Source organism: Sus scrofa, chromosome 6, assembly GCF_054392235.1.
Source record: "Sus scrofa isolate SSC_HxYL_T2T_F1_AM1 chromosome 6, Sscrofa_HxYL_maternal_Yorkshire_Landrace_v2.0, whole genome shotgun sequence".
Lineage (NCBI taxonomy): Eukaryota > Metazoa > Chordata > Mammalia > Artiodactyla > Suidae > Sus > Sus scrofa.
Genome location: NC_139388.1, coordinates 120,863,269 through 120,882,452, shown reverse-complemented (window position 1 = coordinate 120,882,452; position 19,184 = coordinate 120,863,269). Strand labels below are relative to the sequence as shown.

At 39.0% G+C, this 19,184-nt stretch overlaps 1 long non-coding RNA gene across 1 annotated transcript in view; it reads right to left on the bottom strand.

Annotated features, from left to right (window-relative positions):
- Nucleotides 1-19,184, bottom strand: part of LOC102163160 (uncharacterized) — an 86,989-nt gene that overhangs the window by 26,020 nt on the left and 41,785 nt on the right. The window contains exon 4 of the long non-coding RNA XR_298647.4: nucleotides 15,798-15,934. This is a non-coding gene — a long non-coding RNA (uncharacterized LOC102163160). The remainder of the gene's footprint in view (nucleotides 1-15,797; nucleotides 15,935-19,184) is intronic.

The following is a 19,184-nucleotide window of genomic DNA, read 5'->3' as shown; positions in this document are numbered from 1 at the left end:
TTAAGCTTTAACCTCCGCCATAGACAAGGACCTAGTCTGTTTTTGCTCACCACTCTTCTTCCTTAGGGTGGTGCTGATCCAAAATAGCCACTCAAATGCGTGTTTAATTAATCAACTAATTAATATGGAGAGTATTTCTAGATAGAAATGCTGATGGTCATATTCTGGCAAAAAGCGTGAAAGGCTTCAGTGAGGCTTAGAGGATTGAGGGCTAAGAAATTCCAGTGTAGTTTGTGATGAGGAGATAATTGGCTGTGAGTAAGCCGTTTCAGCACAGCAATACCCCCAAACTGAAGAAGTGGTAAGAAATGGAGGCAAGACTGTAGGCAACTCAATTAACAAGGAAGGAGAAACCAGAATTCAAAGTGAAGCTCAAAGGATTATATCAAAGAAAAAGCTGAGATTTCAGAATAAGGAGGACTTGGGCATGTTTGTTGGAAGGAGAAGGAGCAAGGATAAAACAGAAGATTAAACTTGAAGCCAGGTGTGCAATCAATAGAACAAGATGGGAGAGAACAAGACACCAGAACATCTTCCTTTGAAACAAGGAGCAAGGAGATGAAGGTGAGTAAAACTAGAGACATGGTGATTGGAGAAGATGGATGACCTCTGTCTTAGGATCCTTCCCTTACCCTCCATCCAGTATCTGCTTGTTGACCTTCCTTAGGGAAGGAAGGATGGTTCAGTGTACTCCTGGTTCTCATCTTGGCCTCCATACTTTCTTCTCTGCTATCTCTTCTTTTAAAGCCCATTCTCACTACTTAGCATCTTTGTCACCACTGCCAGCCAATGCAGTGGTATCTCTTCCACCTTCTGAGACTTCAGCCCTGGTTCACAGTCATCGACTTCATCTAATTCTGTAAGCTTTATCATTCATAACACTGATCCTTTCAACACTGTAGTCTAAAGTCCTACCAGGAAATCCCCCACTGAAACTCTTCATCACTCATTTTCATTAAGTAAACAAATACCTACTCTGCTCCAGGCTTTGTGCCAGGGTTTGGAAATACGAAGATGAGTAAGATATGGTACCTGTTTCCCCTGAGCTTATAGTCTAGCTTACAAAGAGAGAGGTTTTTCGAAGTGATAAAAACTGAAACAGGAGTTCCTACTATGGCTCAGCGGTAATGAATCCGACTAGTATCCATGAGGATGCAGGTACCATCCCTGCCTCGTCCAGTGGGTTAAGGATCCAGCATTGCTGTGAGCTGTGGTGGAGGTAGCAGATGAGGTTCGGTTGCTGTGGCTGCAGCAAAGGCTGGCAACTATAGCTCCAATTCGCCCCCTAGCCTGGGAACCTCCGTAAGCCACAGGTTTGGCCCTAAAAAGCAAAAAAATAAAAAATAAAAAAAAAAATAAAAAGAAACTGGATCAACTGAGGGTAGAGTTGTAGACTGGCACATTCTAACTTAGAGATCTTAGGAAAGACTTTATCAAGAATGTGGCATAGGAGTTCCTATCATGGCACAGCAGAAGGGAATCGACTGGGAACCATGAGATTGTGGCTCTGGTCCCTTGCCTTGCTCAGTGGGTTAAGGATTTGGCATTGCCATGAGCTGTGGGGTAGGTTGCAGAAGCGGCTTGGATCTGGCGTTGCTGTGGCTCTAACATAGGCCGGCAGCTATAGCTCCGATTAGACCCCTAGCCTGGGAACCTCCATATGCTGAGGATGCAACCCTCAAAAAGACAAAAGACAAAAGACAAAAAAAAAAAAAAAAAAAAAAAAAGAATGTGGCATAAGAGATGATGTTTAGTTTCAAGGACTTGAAGGCAAAAGTTGGAGTTATCACAAGTTTCTGTTTAGCCATAAGGAATCAATGACCTGAGCATGCAGTGAGGGCTGACCAGGAAGGGACAGAATTCATTCATTCAGTAAACATGCATTGAGCACTGAGTGTAATGGCAGATGCTGTACAAAGACAATGCTTGACTGGACTCACTCACAAGCTAGTGAACATTCTACTTGGACCCTCAGCAAAACTCTGGAAAATAACTGTAACTCAAGCATGCCCATCCTGACCCCTATTTCTGGATCTTTTTCCTTCCCCATCCATGAAGCGCTTCTTCTCAATGTCACCTGAGACTCAGGAAGTAAGTTGAGGGGGAAATGGAGTTGCCCAGTCTCCTGCTAAGTGAAAATGTTTGCATATGTCTGGCCTCTGAAATCCATCATCAACAACAAAGCAAAGGAGGGTGAGAGCTTTCCCATTTATCTTCCTCAAAGAGGATTAGACGAAAAAGTACTAATAATGAAGATAACCCACTAACAATTGCAGCTAGCACTTACTGAACAATTAACTGTGTTCCAAGTTTTGTGATAAGTGTCTTAGATGCATTATATCTTTTAATTCACATAATAACTCGATGATGTAAGAATAATTAACTGGTTTTATAGAAAAGAAACTTAAACCTCATACTGTTAGTAAATAGCGCCTCAGACTTTCCTGTTTGTGGCTATACTTCTTCCGGGCAATCAATCAAGTCTCCTTTAACCGAATTTCCCATATAAATTATGTTTGAAGCAAAGAATTGGCTCAGGCCTTACTTAGAAAAGCCCCTCGCTAGAAGGTTCTCCAACTTTAAAGATAAACATGTTCAGGCAAAGAGCTCACTGATGTTGTCAGCAGAGGTATTTTAAAAACACTGGGCGGAGGGGGTGGGGGAGGGGTCTTTCCAGCACCCTTCAAATAATCCCAGAAGTTAAATTGCCCATCCCGCCTGCTCACAGAACTGACCCTTAGTTTCAGTCACCATAAATATAACAGATACCAGTGTCTATCTTTTTTATGACTGACCACTTAAAATCTTTCATTTCTAATGGATTTTTAATAGATATTAAAAACCTTCCTTTTTTCTAGCTCTCAGTAATTGCTGTTTCTGTTATTCTTCAAACAATGCTTTGACATTCTAAAGTCATCCATTCTTTTTTTATAATGATTTTTGTTTTTCCCTTATAGCTGGTTTACAGTGTTCTGTTAATTTTCTACTGTACAGCAAGGTGACCCAGTCACACATACATGCATATATTCTTTTTTCTCACATTATCAAGCTCCATCATAAGTGACTAAGAATGAAATAATGCCATTTGCAGCAACATGGATGGAACTAAAGTCATCCATTCTTAAGACATGAGCTGCCTGGTGTCTATTTGACATCATGAACACTGTGGTAGACAGAATAATGATCCCCCAAAGATGTTCATACCCTAACTCCTGGAACCCGTGAATATAGTACCCTGCCCAGCAAAAGGGACAAGCCAATGTTCCCTCAAGCCTCCTGAAGGAACACAATCCTGCTGACACCTTGACTTTAACCCAAGGAAACATATTTCAGAACTTCAACCTTGAGAACTGCAAAATAATCAATTTGTGTTGTTTTAAGCAAGTAAATTGGTGGTAATTTGCTACTACAGCAATAGGATGTAAATTATTTTATTCTTTTCCTGTTCTTGATGCCTTTTTACTGGAAATGCCATGTACCACCTAAAATGATTAAACAGTCCCCATTACCAGTACATCAGTTGTCCCCAGTTGTCTTGTCAAAAGCACCCACCTGCTAGCTTTGGAACTCAGTCCTGTATCAAGTGGTTCTCAAACCTGAGCAGGTACTACCATCACCTGGAGGGCTTGTTAAAACAGAGTGTGGGGTCCCAGCCCAGAGTTTCTGATTTTGCTCCTCTCTGATGGGATCTGAGATGTGTATTTCTAACAACGTCCCAGGCAATGCCCATGCCACCAGTGAGGGGATCACACTTTTGGGAAACACTATCCTGGTCTTTGTTGGGGAATGCTTTGTGGCAGGGGAGAACTCCAGCTGTAATTAACACATTGATCCTATAGGTGGATGAAATTCAATATCTACCTTAGTACCAGGCCCAGAAAACAGTGCTCAGTAAATAGTTCTTTTTTATTATTATTAAGAGATAATTGACATGTTATATTTATTTTAGGTGTACAACATAATGAATGGTTCTTGAATGACTGTCAAGACAGGAATTCTTCATTCATTCACTCAATTACTATTTATTGACTGCCTCTTTTGTTCCTGTGTCCACGCTGTTTTGTGTGGTCTTTTGGGAAGATACAACAGTGAAGCAACAGAACAAAAATCTCTCTCCTTGTGGTGGACTGAGGGAAATAAAAATAAATGAGATAAGAAAACAATAAGGAACATTAGAAAGTGATCGTTGATGTGGGGGAAAATAAATCAGGGATAAGAATTAGGGCTGGTAAGCAGACTGTACATTTAAGTAGTGTGGACAGAATAGACCTTTCCTGGGAAAGCCAGTGCAGGAAAAGTCATCCCCTTTCTCACTGTTGGGCCAATACATTCCCAAGCCTAAAAAAAAAAAAAATTGAGAAAGATATTTTTTATATTTTCACTTGATGTTTGACTGTCTTCTTTATTTTGAAAGTTTTCTCTACTGATTTTTTTTTTTTTTTGGTATTTTTAGGGCCACACCTGTAGCATATGGAGGTTCCCAGGCTAGGGGTTGAATTAGAGCTGTAGCCACTGGACTATGCCACAACCACAGCAACGTCAGATCCGAGCCGCCGCATCTGCGACCTACAACACAGCTCATGGCAATGCCAGATCCTTAACCCACTGAGCAAGGCCAGGGTCAAACCTGCATCCTCATGGATCCTGTTGAGCCATGATGGGAACTCCTGTTTCTTTCTTTCTTTCTTTCTTTTTTTTTTTTTTTTCCTACCAATATTATCTTATAGGCGCCAAAGGAGGGAAAGGAACCTGAAAAACTGATTCATTTTATGACTCCAAACTTAATACTACTTATTCTTTCAAAACAAGTGGATGGAAATTATACAGATCCTGGGGGCGTCTTGAGGGAAAAGAGTTGAGAAGACTATACAAGGTGAGGTGCCAGTTTTTTTGTTTGTTTGTTTGTTTGTTTTTGTCTTTTGTCTTTTGTTGTTGTTGTTGTTGTTGCTGTTGTTGCTATTTCTTGGGCCGCTCCTGCGGCATATGGAGGTTCCCAGGCTAGGGGTCTAATCGGAGCTGTAGCCACCGGCCTACGCCAGAGCCACAGCAACTCGGGATCCGAGCCGCGTCTGCAACCTACACCACAGCTCATGGCAACGCCGGATCGTTAACCCACTGAGCAAGGGCAGGGACCGAACCTGCAACCTCATGGTTCCTAGTCGGATTCGTTAACCACTGCGCCACGACGGGAACTCCGAGGTGCCAGTTTTTAAAGGTGTCAATGAAGTAATGATGGAGTTAATTAATCCGTTTGGGAGATGTGCCCCTTCCACTTGAGGCAGCCTCAGAAACTAACTCATCTGTCTACACAGACGACTAAATACAGAGCACAGAGTGGTCTTGTTAGCCTGACTCAACGGTTTCTCTTCTAAATATCTACGTGATTAGAAATAAAAAAGCAGAAAGGAAGCCAACTGGGAACCATGAGGTTGAGGGTTCGATCCCTGGCCTCACTCAGTGGGTTGGGGAGCTGGTGTTGCTGTGAGCTGTGGTGTAGGTAGCAGGCGTGGCTCAGATCCTGCGTTGCTGTGGTTGTGGTGTCAGCTGGCAGCTGTAGCTCCGATTGGACCCCTAGCCTGGGAACCTCCATATGCTGCGGGTGCAGCCCTAAAAGACAAAAAGACAAAAAAAAAAAAAAAAAAAGAAATACAAAATTTACTTCAATATACTGCTACAATACAATCACACTACTTAGAATCTTCTTGACGTCAAACTCATTCCTCCTATTTCTTTTTTTAAAATGTATCCCTATTTTTAGTGTCTGTTCTTGTCCCTAAAACACAGAACATTAGTTCTCTTTAGTGTGCACCAGAATCATTTGGAAAATTAGTTAAAACCCAATTTCTCTACTCCATCTGCAGAATTTCTGATGCAAGAGGTCAGAGGTGGGCCCTAAGAGTTTGGATTTCTCACAGATACCCTGGTAATGCTGCTGCTGCTGTCAGAGGCCCATATTTTGAGAATGTCTTTTCTTGATAAAATAGAGGCAATTCATTGAAATTGCTCTTGTTGACCATTATAATAACCAGTACCTGAAGAGGGTAATAAGTAAACATCTTAGTTTCTCCTCCAGGAAAAGCAACCCAATCAGATTTAATCTCCCAATTGATATCCCTTTCATCACTTCTATTGCTCTGCCCTAAATCCTCTGGGTAAAAGGAAAAAAAATTACCCTGAAAATACAGAAATTAAAATTGGCCCCATAGGTTAAGAAGGGCTTAACGGACAGTGAATTAAATGGAAATAGTCTTCTCCAGTTTTTGCAAATAGCCCAATAATTTTTAAATATGCAAGTATCATATTAGCATTTTAGATTAAGAACATAATTGCTTATGAAAAACCTCAATAGGCTACTTGCTCTATCAAGCAAAAAAACTTCATTGCTCAGATTTGTCGCTTTAGTAAATACATAGAGATAAGTAAAAGGTCAATTTTCCTTGTAATATTTGATATCAGAACCATTAATTTTTTAACTTTTTTATTTCAGTTGGTTTACAATGTTGTGCTAATTTCTGCTGAACAGCAAAGTGACCGATTCATACATATACATTCACATGTTCTTTTTCTCATATTAGAACACTTAATTTTTAAAATCCATCTTCCTAAACCTCACTTAAAAATAAGGGTTAAAAATCATACAAAAGGAAAGCAAAAGTACTTTTTAACTGATAAACTCAAATAAAACAGGACTCCTACAGCAACTAATAAAGCATGTCTTTTAACATTTGTAAATTCAATAGATGCCACTTTAATACAATGTGGAAGTGTATATTGGTCCTCAGTTCATTAGTTTTAGTATGCCCTGTTAAAATATCTTACTTGCATTTTTGTATCTGCCAAGATGTCAATTCTGACATGACTCTCTTCAGGCAAAATGTAGTTGGCCTTTCCTCGTTTTTCGCTGACACAGAAAATGAACAATTTCTTAACATCATTTAGGATAATGCTATCTGAATCATAGCAAGTTCCAACATAAATGAGGTGCACATGTTAAGTCATCTGCAGAAAGGTACAATTTTACAACTGGCTGAATTAGTTCAGGGCATGAAAATTTAGCACCCAGACCGGCCAACTCTAGAAGTACATCTCACTGTAGAAAAATTTCCAAATACATAAAGACCACCAGCCTTTAATGTCCTCATTTCCACTTGCATATAACATTTGACTTTAATCTAATGTATATGCAAGTTTCTTCTTGCAATGTTAAGCATTAACTATAACGCACCCTTATCTAGAATACATTTGATGGTTTGAGTTTGCCATTAAAATATTTAAATTGAGCACTTAAGTACAGTTTAGAAAATGATATTCTCTACATTTGAAATAACCATAAATAAAACTCTCTTTAAATTATTATGGCAGAATAATGCTAAGTGAAAAAAGCAGAATACAAAATTGAATCTAGACTGTAATTGCGACTATATAAAATTGGTTATGCATGCAAACAAGACTAAGGAAAAATACTGAAAATATAAGTGATTGATTTGTTAAGGAAAAGTATATTGGAGGAGGAGTGTCTTTTTAAAAATCCTATACTTCTTATAAAGTTATTTGTATAATTTTCAAAATTATGGAAATTACTTTGGGGAAGAAACTGGGGTTTCTCCTCTTGGATTGAAGATTTTCTTGTCATTGCTGATAATTTAAATTATCAAGACATAAGAAAGATAGTTTGGGTGTCAGAGAAAGAGTTACAATATTCTTGCCTTCAAAGAAATTTATTTTTAAAGCTTATAATATTGTAGATATACTAATGCACATTCTTTACACAGACATTATTATTGCCATTCATCACTAATATTACAATTATCAAAAATACTAGCCTTTCAACCAGAAATAATCACGGGATCATAATAAAGACAAATGAACTAAATTACTGATGAAGTTGAAAGTTGCAGTATTTTGATTAAACAGCCAGCAGGAATTGTCAGACTAATTAACTCAGGGTCAAGCTACTGCTGAACCAAATGCCAGAACTATCAAAATCCAATACAGGCTATGCCCCGTTACTCCACTAAGACTACGTATTTGTACTTAAGAGTAATGATCTGATGTGTTAAGAAAGTTCAGCTCAGTAAAATAACTGCTGTTGAAAACTATTTGTGCCAGGGCTGTTGTCAGCAAATCAGTCAAGTTTTGATAGGCTAGATCTTCACAACTCCAAAAGCTAGAAATGCCTAGCATCTATATAGGAATGCAGAAGCAGGCAGGAATAGTCGATAGCCTCATGTTCATACCCCTGACCTCAGGAATACACGGTGAGACGCAAGGAAGACCTGGGGTCTCGAGAGTACCAGAACATCCCTTTAAGAATTGGAGATGAAGCTGATAGAATATTTGCAGTGATGGCTCAGCAGATTAAGGACCTGACAGTTGCAGGAGTCGATGCAAGAAGGCACTAAACCCAGTAGCAATTTCGTATTACTGAGTCCAGGAAACCAAAATTTTAGTCTATACAATAAAACTTAACAAAAAAAAGTCTCTGTGAGGATATGGATTCGATCCTTGGCCTCATTCAGTGGGTTAAGGATCTGATGCTGCTGCAAACTGTGGTGTAAGTCACAGGTGTGGTTCAGATCTGGCGTTGCTATGGCTGTGGTGTAGGCCAAAGCTGCAGCTCCAATTCAACCCCTAGCTTGGCAATTTCCATATGCCGCAGGCATAGCTGTAAAAAGAAAAAAAAAAAAAAAGAATATTTGCAGTGGTCCATCGAAAAGGAATAATGGCCCCTGAAGAGGCATTGGCCAAAGATCTGAGCTCTTATTTCCCCAAACGGTCCGCTACAAACTCTAGCATTCATCCATAAAATTAAAATGATAAGCACTAAAACCATTTTGGTCTAATTTGTGTCTTTCCTTTTCTCGGTTTCCTTCATGGCTTCGATTCCCTGTACTAAAATGTTAGTTCATAGTAAAGTTGTTTAGAGAGCTTAAAGTTACCAGCCCAAGTTGTTAGGTATTAATAAAATTTCTTAAGCTCCTATAAACAGATGTTAACCACTCCCTCTCTGAAGAACTAACAAACAACTAAAGTAGATTTACTTACTTTAATTAAAGAGAAAGATTGGCTAGGAAAACAGATCAATAGTGTACACATTAAATTGAGTAAGATGTAATGGGCCCATAACATACAAATATATCTTAGTGGTCCTTAACTGCAGCAGTATTGTATAGTTGTCACAGATGGAGGGAGAAGTTGTCACAAATGGGGTTGGGGAGATACTACTAGCATCTAGTGCATAGAGGCCAGGAATGTTTCTAATATACTACAAGTGCAAAGAACAAGCACCTACAGTTAGAAAAAAAGGAGAGGATCCAGGTCAAAGTGTCAACAGTGCCAAGATTGAGAAACCCTGGGTACATACACATTTATTACAGTTTATAATCATCATATCTAAATCTGAATTATCGTGGTTCAACAAAACCGCCACTCATTCAGGCATAATGAATATTGTCTTTTGGCAGACTCTCCAACTTTAAAATAACACAGAGGAAAATTTAGTTATATGGAATTTGACCAGTCTTACAGAACTGTTTCCGTGGCCCCTGCTCTAATTGAGCTGCAACTTCCATTTATGAAGTTTCACGCTGCAGATTTAATTAGTTTCTTAAAAGATGAGGAAATAAAGCCCATTACGGCACTTATCGTACAGTGTTCTTATGACTATTTACATATGTTTCCTCCTTACAATTGCGAATTTTTTAGGAATGTGACCCATACCTTCTTTATGCCAAGCTTATATAGTAGGTGAACAAAATATATAGCTAAAGGCATAAGTGGATAGGTGGGTGGATGGAATGTGAATGAATGATGCTAGTTCATCTTGCATGTAGGTTTTTAAGTAATCTGAGTCACTGGTCATGGTTCTGAAAAAAAATGTTATTAGTTCTTTTTAAAAAAAATTTTTTTATTGATATATAACTGATTTACAATGTGTGTCAATTTCTGCTATACAGCACTGATCCAATCATATACATACTTACATTCTTTTTCTCATATTATCTTCCATCATGGTCTCTTACAAGAGATTAGATATAGTTCCCTGTGCTTTATAGTAGGACCTCATTGCTTATATGTTATTAGTACTAACAATTGCCAATGACAGTACTTTTTTTATGTCATAGTTAAGTTTTTAAAACATAAAAAAAATCAAGATTTCAAAATCAAGCTGGTTTTATGATTGACCTGTCACCCCAAAAATATATATTGGAGTTCTAAGCCCCCAGCACCTCTTTTTTTGGAACTATGGTCATGACAGATGTTATTAGTTAAGATGAGATCATTAAGGTGAGCACGAATCCACTCCGACTGGTGTCCTTATAAAGAGGGGAAATTTGGACAGGGATACACACACCCATACACACAGATAGGGAGAGCACCCCGAGAAGATCAAGGCAGAAATTACAGTGATACTCCTACAAGCCAAGGAACACCAAAGATCGCCAGCAAACCCCTAGAAGCGAAAGGAGAACCATGGTACAGATGCTTTCTCAAAGCCCTCAGAAGGAACCAACCCTAATGACACTTTGATCTTGGATTCAAGCCCCCCAAACTATGATGAAGTAAGTTTCTTTGTTTTAGCCACTCAGTTTGTGGTACTTTGTTAAGGCAGCCCTGGCAGATGAATATACCTCGGACATAATATATTCTCATTAGGCACTGTAAGTAAGCCAACAGAGATGCCAGCTCCTTCCAAATAGTATTCGCCCACATTTCATGCAACAACAACAACAACAACAACAAAATCCTCTTCTCCTGAACCTCACACTTTCAGCTTCACCACCCTCTATCCTTTCCCAGCCCTCTCGCCCGATCATCCTAACAAATCTACTGAAGACTCTGGTGATTAGAACTTTGATTTTATCTCCACCCCAGCTCCCACACATGGAAAACCCATTTAATATCCAAATGTGATGTGGCTTCTTGACGTCCTCAGTTCCGGTGACTGTTACTTCCCTGTACTTCAGCCACCTAAACACATAGCCATTCCCTAGACCCTGTCACAACGCAAACTGCATGACCTCTCTTATTCTCTTTCTGGCTCCCTAAAACACAAAGATCTGGATAATCCTCCTATTGGGGAAAGGAGAGAAATTTTGCTTGGGTCCTTCAAGATCATCTAGAACAAGTGTCTGGAAAAGCCTGTTAAGCTGGGACCCAAAGACTCGCTGACTCTCTTATGTGGTGATCTTGTCCAAATCTTTTTTTTTTTTTTTTTTTTTTAATGGCTGCACCCAGGGCATATGGAAGTTCCTGGGCCAGGGACTGAATCAGAGCCACAGCTGTGACCTCTACCACAGCTGCAACAACACCAGATCCTTAACCCACTGTGCTGGGCAGGGTATCGACCCTGCACCTCCACAGCTACCCAAGCCTCTGCAGGTAGATTCTTAACCCAATGCGCCACATCAGGAACTCCTTGGCTAAACCATACTGTAGAATCGGTTTGTCCATCTATCTTTAGGCCTAGATAAAGAGTAAGTTTAAACAGAATATTCCACCCCTTTTTCTCTAGACTCCACCCAAGTTGCTACACTTTGGGGAGAGGTTTCTGCCTCTTGCTGTGCCAGAAGAAACAGAGAGTTTCAGACTGGTGGCAGGCAGCAACAGAAAGCAACCAGCAGAAGAAAACCAGGAAGGAAAGCTGAAGAGGAAGCTCTCCCCCTGAAACAGGAGCATGCCAGGGGGATCTTTGATCCTAACGTAACATGGCTTCTACATGGAGGTAGAGTACACAGATGAGAGAAAAAGCCCAGGCATTCAAGTGTATCACTAACACTTCCTTTGAATATTGTTCCTTCTTCCATGACCCCAGGGGACTTAACAGCCAGCCTTGAGGTCAACTGCAGATTCTGAGATGCCTTTCAAAGGAGAAGACTAGCAGAGAGAAAGTAAGTCCCGCCTGCCCCTTTCCTGCTGTCACTCCTACATTTTCAGCCTGGACCAATGAAATGGGCTTTCATTTCCTCAAGGATCTTTGCTGGCCTTCCTGTCTCCAGGTCTTCCCTTCCCAGTGCTCCTTTATCACTGATGTTTCTTCTGCTGACTACCTGTGAGCCTTTATTCTTTCTTTCTCTGTGCCCATCCTGCTCCCCCACCCCCATTCTCTTCATCAATTTACATTAATTCCTTTGTTACTCAGGTAGGGAAAACTCATTTTTGAAGCCACTTTGATCCCCTGAATCTGAGTTAGGTAGTCCCCAATTTTTGTTCTAGGAGTACTTATGTATGCCACAATTATTCCTACTATCATATTAAATTAAAAATACCTGCTTATGGGAGTTCCCATTGTGGAGCAGTGGTTAACAAATCCGACTAGGAACCATGAGGTTGCAGGTTCGGTCCCTGCCCTTGCTCAGTGGGTTAACGATCCAGCGTTGCCATGAGCTGTGGTGTAGGTTGCAGATGCGGCTCGGATCCCGCGTTGCTGTGGCTCTGGCGTAGGCCGGTGGCTACAGTTCCGATTAGACCCCTAGCCTGAGAACCTCCATATGCCACGGGAGTGGCCCAAGAAATGGCAAAAAGACAAAAAAAAAAAAAAAAAAAAAAAAAAAAAACCAACAACAACAACAACAACAAAAACCTGCTTACGAGAAGTCTCCTCTTCTGGACTCTGAGGTATTTGAGGACAAACACATGCTATTAATTTTTTATCCCTTACTCTGCTTCTGGCACAAAGAATGCACACACTAAATGTATAACTGAATTAACTGACAACATCATTGTAAGAGAACTTCGACTTATGTTCACTGTTTCAACTGCTTGACACATATTTATCAAGTATCTGCCAGGTGCTAGGTATGTGAAAAGTTGATCAGTCTCTTCATTCTCCATAGAAGTGTCTTTTTTGTGTAAAAATTTTGACCTCTGCAAATATTTAGCACAAGACTATTTTATTGCAGTTAAAATAAAACTTAAAATATTCCCCTACAATCAGCTGTGCATTAGCATGCACTGGGCTAATTAAAAAGCAAGAACTGTAACAAGAGAGAGGAGATGGGCCATACATGGAATGCAAAGAAATAAAAAGAACTAAGTCGTACAATAAAGTGGAGACATTCTACATGCTAGAGGTCAAGTGAAGATTGTCCAACTAGTTTTTCTACTTGCAGTGTTTTAAAAGCCACATATAAATATCTTTTCCTCTTTATTTTATAAAGAAAAAAAATCTCTGGAGTTCCCATTGTGACTCAGCAGGTTACAAACCTGACTAGTATCCATGAGGATGCAGGTTCAATCCCTGGCCCTGCTCAGTGGGTTAAGGATCTGGCATTGCTGTGAGCTGTCGTATAGGTAGCAGTCGTGGCTCAGATCCCGCATTGCTGTGGCTGTGATTTGATCCCTAACCTAGGAACTTCCATATGCCACAGGTGCAGCCGTTAAGAAAGAAAGAAAGGAAGAAAGAAAGGAGAGAGAGGAAGTTACTATGGACCATCTACAGTGTTAGGTACTTTATATGCACAGTATTATCTCATTTAATCCTCCCAACAGTGCTTTAGGTAACTATTATCATTATCTTCATTTTACCAATGAGGAAAATGGGCTTACGGAAGTTATTTGTGAAATAATTAGTTAATTATATTTTATTAAGGCATTCTTTCATGATATCATAAAGCCTATAAGTTTAACCATATTATTTTTTCTAAGAACTTAAAGTCTCAAATTATCTAAGTCTGTTACTAAATACATATTTTTGTTAAATTACTACTACTCTTCCTTGAAAAAAAAAACAAGTTAGGATTTTTCCATTAAAAAGCAAAAGTTAGTTAAGAACTATTAATTCAGTTGTCCTATTAAATATAATGCCATCTTTTAATGCTTTAATAAGTGGGTATATGTGTGCATTTTAAAGCAAAATTTCTGCTTGTACAAAGGCATGATTAGTTTGAAACAAATGAATATGCTCTTTCTGATTTAGGTTATGGAGTCTTACAAACCTCAAATAGTTATTTAATTGTATCTCTTTTTTGTCTTTTTTTTTTTTTTTTTTTTTTAGGTCCACACCCACGGCATATGGAGTTTCCCAGACTAGGGATCGAATTGGAGCTGTAGGCACTAGCCTACACCATAGCCACAGCAACACCAGAGCCGAGCCGCATATGCAACCTACAACACAGTTCACGGCAATACCAGATCCTTAAGCCACTGAGCAAGGCCAGGGATCAAACCTGTGTCCTCATGGATGCTAGTCAGATTCGTTTCCCCTGAACCACGACGGGAACTGCTTAATTGTATCTTCAATATGTTTACCAACCAAATAGTATTCATACCACAGACATGGATCTTGAAACAATGATTCTCTCAATATTGACAAGATGATATAGTTGCACTCTGGTCATCTGGTTTATATGTGTCTGAGACAGTATTTTTATGGCCAAATTTGTCTTTTTGGAGGTTTAGTATTTAACCATTGATAATTCATTACCTTGTATTTGAGATTTCTCAGGAAGATATACTGTATAGATAGGAAAAAATCTGAATATGGTTGTAGATTCATGGATGTATCACAATAATAGAAGAAATGAGCATTTCCTGAAAAACCTCAAATCCTCTGTGAACTAAATGTAACAACATATGGGGAAAAAATGGGATCAGGAGCAAAAAACTCAAAATTTGGTGGTCAGAGAACTACAGGGAACAATAACAATCTCTTAGAAACATTTTACAGTTGATAAGACACAGTAAAATTTTAATAAACAAAATAATGCTATAGGATATGACCTTAAGAAAAAGGGATAGCTTTATGGACATGGGTATAAAGAGGGGTTGAAGCTGCCATGAGTTGTAGAGACAAGGGTCGATTGCACAAAGATCAGAGAGAATCACTCTCCATAAGCACTTGCAAGACAGGCAGAGCCACATGGGCAAGAGGACAACTTGGTGTGAAACTGCACAACCGGGCTCCCCTATAACTTGCTGCTTTCGACTGTGTTGCTTTATGTTTAGCTGCTGTTAACTGGGAAAACAAAGCATTAATGTGCTCAGAAAATCCATAAACCACGGAGTCTTCAGTATTTTACGACACTATTTCCCTATTTACCCATCCCCTATGAGCTAATTTTGAGAATTCTCATTTCAGAAACACACATAGTAGCAAAATAACTGGATGTAAAGAGATTATCTTTGCTTCCCTCCTATTCCTCTTCAGACTAGTGAACAAATGCTCCAATAGAGTGATTATTTAATAAATTTTAATCACTTTTAGATATTTAATCAAAGATTAAAACTGTACTACGTGGAGTCGTAGTTCATTTTAGCCACAACTTACTTTTCAAGATGAGGTTTGGAAGAACAAGAAGGCCATTAGGTGTGTATCATCTTTTCCTTGGGGTTTCTTATGCTGTTGAATTTTTTTTAATATTTGAAACATATTTAGACACACAGATATGCCCCCATTTTAACACATAATTTCAGGTTTATCCAAGTAACTTTTAAACCGTAATTAAATTGGGTTTGAAACAAAACGCTTTAATATTTTATTAGTCCTGTTATGTGCTGCAAAAGATAATTTTTATGCCGCCTAAATTAAAATTTTACATGAAAACAAAAATAAAAGTGTTATACAGATATTTTAAACTTTTTAATGTGTTTTCACACCTATTATTTTATTAAAAATAACTGCTCTCTAGAGGATCTGAAATGCAAAGCAGACCTAGTTCTGCTACAATTTCCTTGATAATTGGTCCTTGGCTCCTCAAGATAAAAATTATTTTTCAATGCAAATGACTTTATTTGAATAATTTTGTTCTCAAGCCAAATTTTCTCACCTTAAGTGACTTTTGGAGTCCAAATCTTACCTTCATAAGATTCCTTCCTAGGTTCCTTTGACCTTTAAAAGTAGTTTTGTTTTTTAATCCCCAGACAGGTATACTTCTTTTCCAGACTTTAATCTCTTCTTCTCTGGAAAGCTTCTTCTCTGCTTCATTAAGCCTCCCTGTAATATCCAGAATTAAATCGCATACCTCATTTATTGTTGTGGTTGTGGATTGCTTTTTTTTTTTTTTTTTTTTTTTTTGCTTTTCTTTCAGTGCAGTGCTAGAAATGACTTTGAAAGAAATGACCTAAAGTTTTCATCATTCAATTTATTTTTTACTTCTGGATAATTGTGGAATAAGAAGTTATTTAACCTAAACAAAGAAGCAGTATTTCAAAATGATGGGGTAAGGATAGGGCAATGATGGCTGTCTTCCAATAGCTGATGGGCTTTGTCATATGAAGGAGGAATGATATTTTTCTATAGAGTTTTCAAGATAGAAGTAGTTTCCTGATAGAATAAGTTATACAGAAACATGTCTAATCAGGTGGTTTTAGATGCAGTGAGTAATTCCTTCCTTAGAAATACTTTACTTGGAGGATTCCTGAAATGAACAACATATTTTACTGATGAGTTTATAAATCTCTACCCATGTCAAGACTCTGTTAGCCTTTGGCTTAAGGCTGATTATAGCAAAACAGAACCTTGGAGTAGGTTAGAACAAAGACAGGGAGAATGAACAACCTGGGTTCAAGCCCCAACTCTGCTAGAGACAATGTTACATTTTGTTGGGTGAGATTTTTTTGAAGCTCTCCCTGCCTCAGTTTCCTCATCTATGAAATGGGAATGAAAATGGTGTCACAGGGGTTTGTGAAGATTGGATAATATATATAAACTAAGCCTGACAATTTGCATGCTTCATGTGTTAGCTACAAATATTAAGTTATTTTGTATGAATTTCCTCTATGTTCACTTAAATTCTTTAGGAAGAGAGGATAAAATTTAAGGCAGGCTATGATTCTGAAAACGCTTTCCTTCAGTTCTCCATATGTAGAAAACACATTTTCATGAAAATGCCCAAGTACCAAAAGGGCAGATATTTTTATTTGCCTACTGATGATTCCCAAGCATTGGGAACAGCTAGCCTGCAGGAGGTGCTCAATAAACATGTATTAAATAAATGAATGAAAAGATCCAATGGCCTCACATCTTGAGGAACAAATAAATGTATTTAGACTGATTATATCACGATAATTCCATTCAATCCTAAAGGAAGGCCTTCTTTGTTATAAACATCCATCAATATATTAAAAAATTATTTAAGGAGGACCAAATATGTGCCAGATACTGTGCTCCACCCTAATGATAGTTGATGGGGTATCTCTGACTCTAGAAGGAAGAAACTTTTAAATAAATGGTGCAATCAGACATGCCAGGTTGCATGATGGAAGTCTGTGATGGGTTCACTGAGAGCATAGAACTTCTATTCTATCCCAGGAGGCAATGTCAGAAAGAGGCTATTAGTCAGTGTCTCAGCAAGAGAAGTGGCACACTTTAAGGCCTAAATGACAAGGGTTTACTGGAAGGATGCTTTACAGACAGTTGTGAGCAGGGTTAAGGGAACCAACAGGGATAATGAAGTCCCAAAGGATGAACAAGAGCAGGAAGAAGTTAACACCCATAGTCTGGAAGGGATAGGAACATTTATTTCCTGTATCAAGTAGCCATGGGAGCTGTAGCCATAGGAGCTACGGTGTGGTTTGGAGGAACAAAGCCACTGCAAAAGCTGCAGTCCAGGAGGGATGAAAGCAGAGGGAGGTGGAGGGGATAAATAGCCAGGCTTCTCTCTTCTCCTGCCTTCTGGTTTTGGTGATGCTGGCCAACCTCAACTGCCAGCCAGGGCTCAGGGGAGCTGATGATGAGGACTTGACGCTGGCCCAGGGGGCACAGAGCTGGGAGGGAAGGAGTGAGGAGTGGAGCCACAGGGGCAGATGGAGACCCAGCACACTGACACTTGACATGAACCTAGATGTGGAATTAGGTGTGGCTCAGCCAAGAGGGCACTGGAGCAGACAGCACAAAAAAACAAAAACATGGAGGTGTGAAAAATAAAACAAACATTTCACATGAATGGAACTGGAGTGTTGAGATGCAAGTCCAGAGACAAAGTAGAAATCATATCACACAGAGCCAAGTCTAAAATGCCAAGGCATGTGGGCCACATTCTTCATAACCCATAATAATCTCTGCCCCCCCAAATGATGAAGGGAATCGACTGAGTGGTTGAGAAGAGAGCATATTAAGAAAACAGGTCCTATGTCTATTTCCCTGTTTAAGACTCTCCCAGAGGCTGCTAGTACCAATTGCATATGTTTTGGAGGACACTGCACCAATCCTAATTATTTTAGGGTAATGTATTTAGTTACACACTAAATTAACACTAATTGAAGTTGGAAGAGGTTCAGAAAGCAATTAAATATTACTTGGAATAGAGTGGCAGAGTAGGAAATGCCGTTCTTTCAATACAGAATTTGTGTTGAATGGTTGCACTGAGTTAAAATGACATTTTCCCCCTGAATTCCAGCAAGTAATTCTGTCTCCTTCACTTTTTCCAAATCACATGGAAATGAGAGAAAAGATGCTAATGTAAGTATATTTCCTTATTTAGATTTGCCCTTGCATTAGGTACTTAGACTAAAAGCCAAATTAATCTTATGGTGAAGCCTACAAACTCGAAGTCACATATCATGAATCATCTGTTTTGGCTTCTTTCCTCATCGTGTCCGTGGAAATACAAGGGAGATACTCAGAAGCTTGTTCAAAGAGAAAATTGAAAAATAATTGTTAAAAAGAGCTCTGACGCATGGTATCTAATCTTTTTTATCCTATTTATGTCTTTTGTGTAAAACAGAGAAAGTACACTAATTCTCTTTGAATCCAAACATACATCTTATGATTTTTGAAATTCCTATTCAAAGTCCAAGGCCACAGAGCAGCATTTTAACCTTTAACTCCAGCTCCATTGGCTACTAAAAAAACCCAATCTAAAATTTAAAGCAATTTATGGATGTTTCTGTAAGTATGTTATGTTTTATGACTTAAGAGATGGCTAAATTAAACTGACTGCCTAATTTTTTTTTTGGCTAAAGTCAGTTACAATTTTCTATCCAGTTTTAAGGTTTTAAAATAAGCAGCAGGGAGTTCATGTTGTGGCGAAGCAAAAACAAATCTGACCAATATCCCCAAGGATGCGGTTTGATTCCTGTCTTTGCTCAGTAGGTCAGGGATCCAGCGTTTCCCTGAGATGTGGTGTATAGGTTGCAGAGGTGGCCTGGATCTGGGTGTTGCTATGGCTGTGGCATAGGCTGGCAGCTACAGCTCCCATTTGACCTCTAGCCTTGGAACTTCCACATGCCAAGGTTGCAGGCCT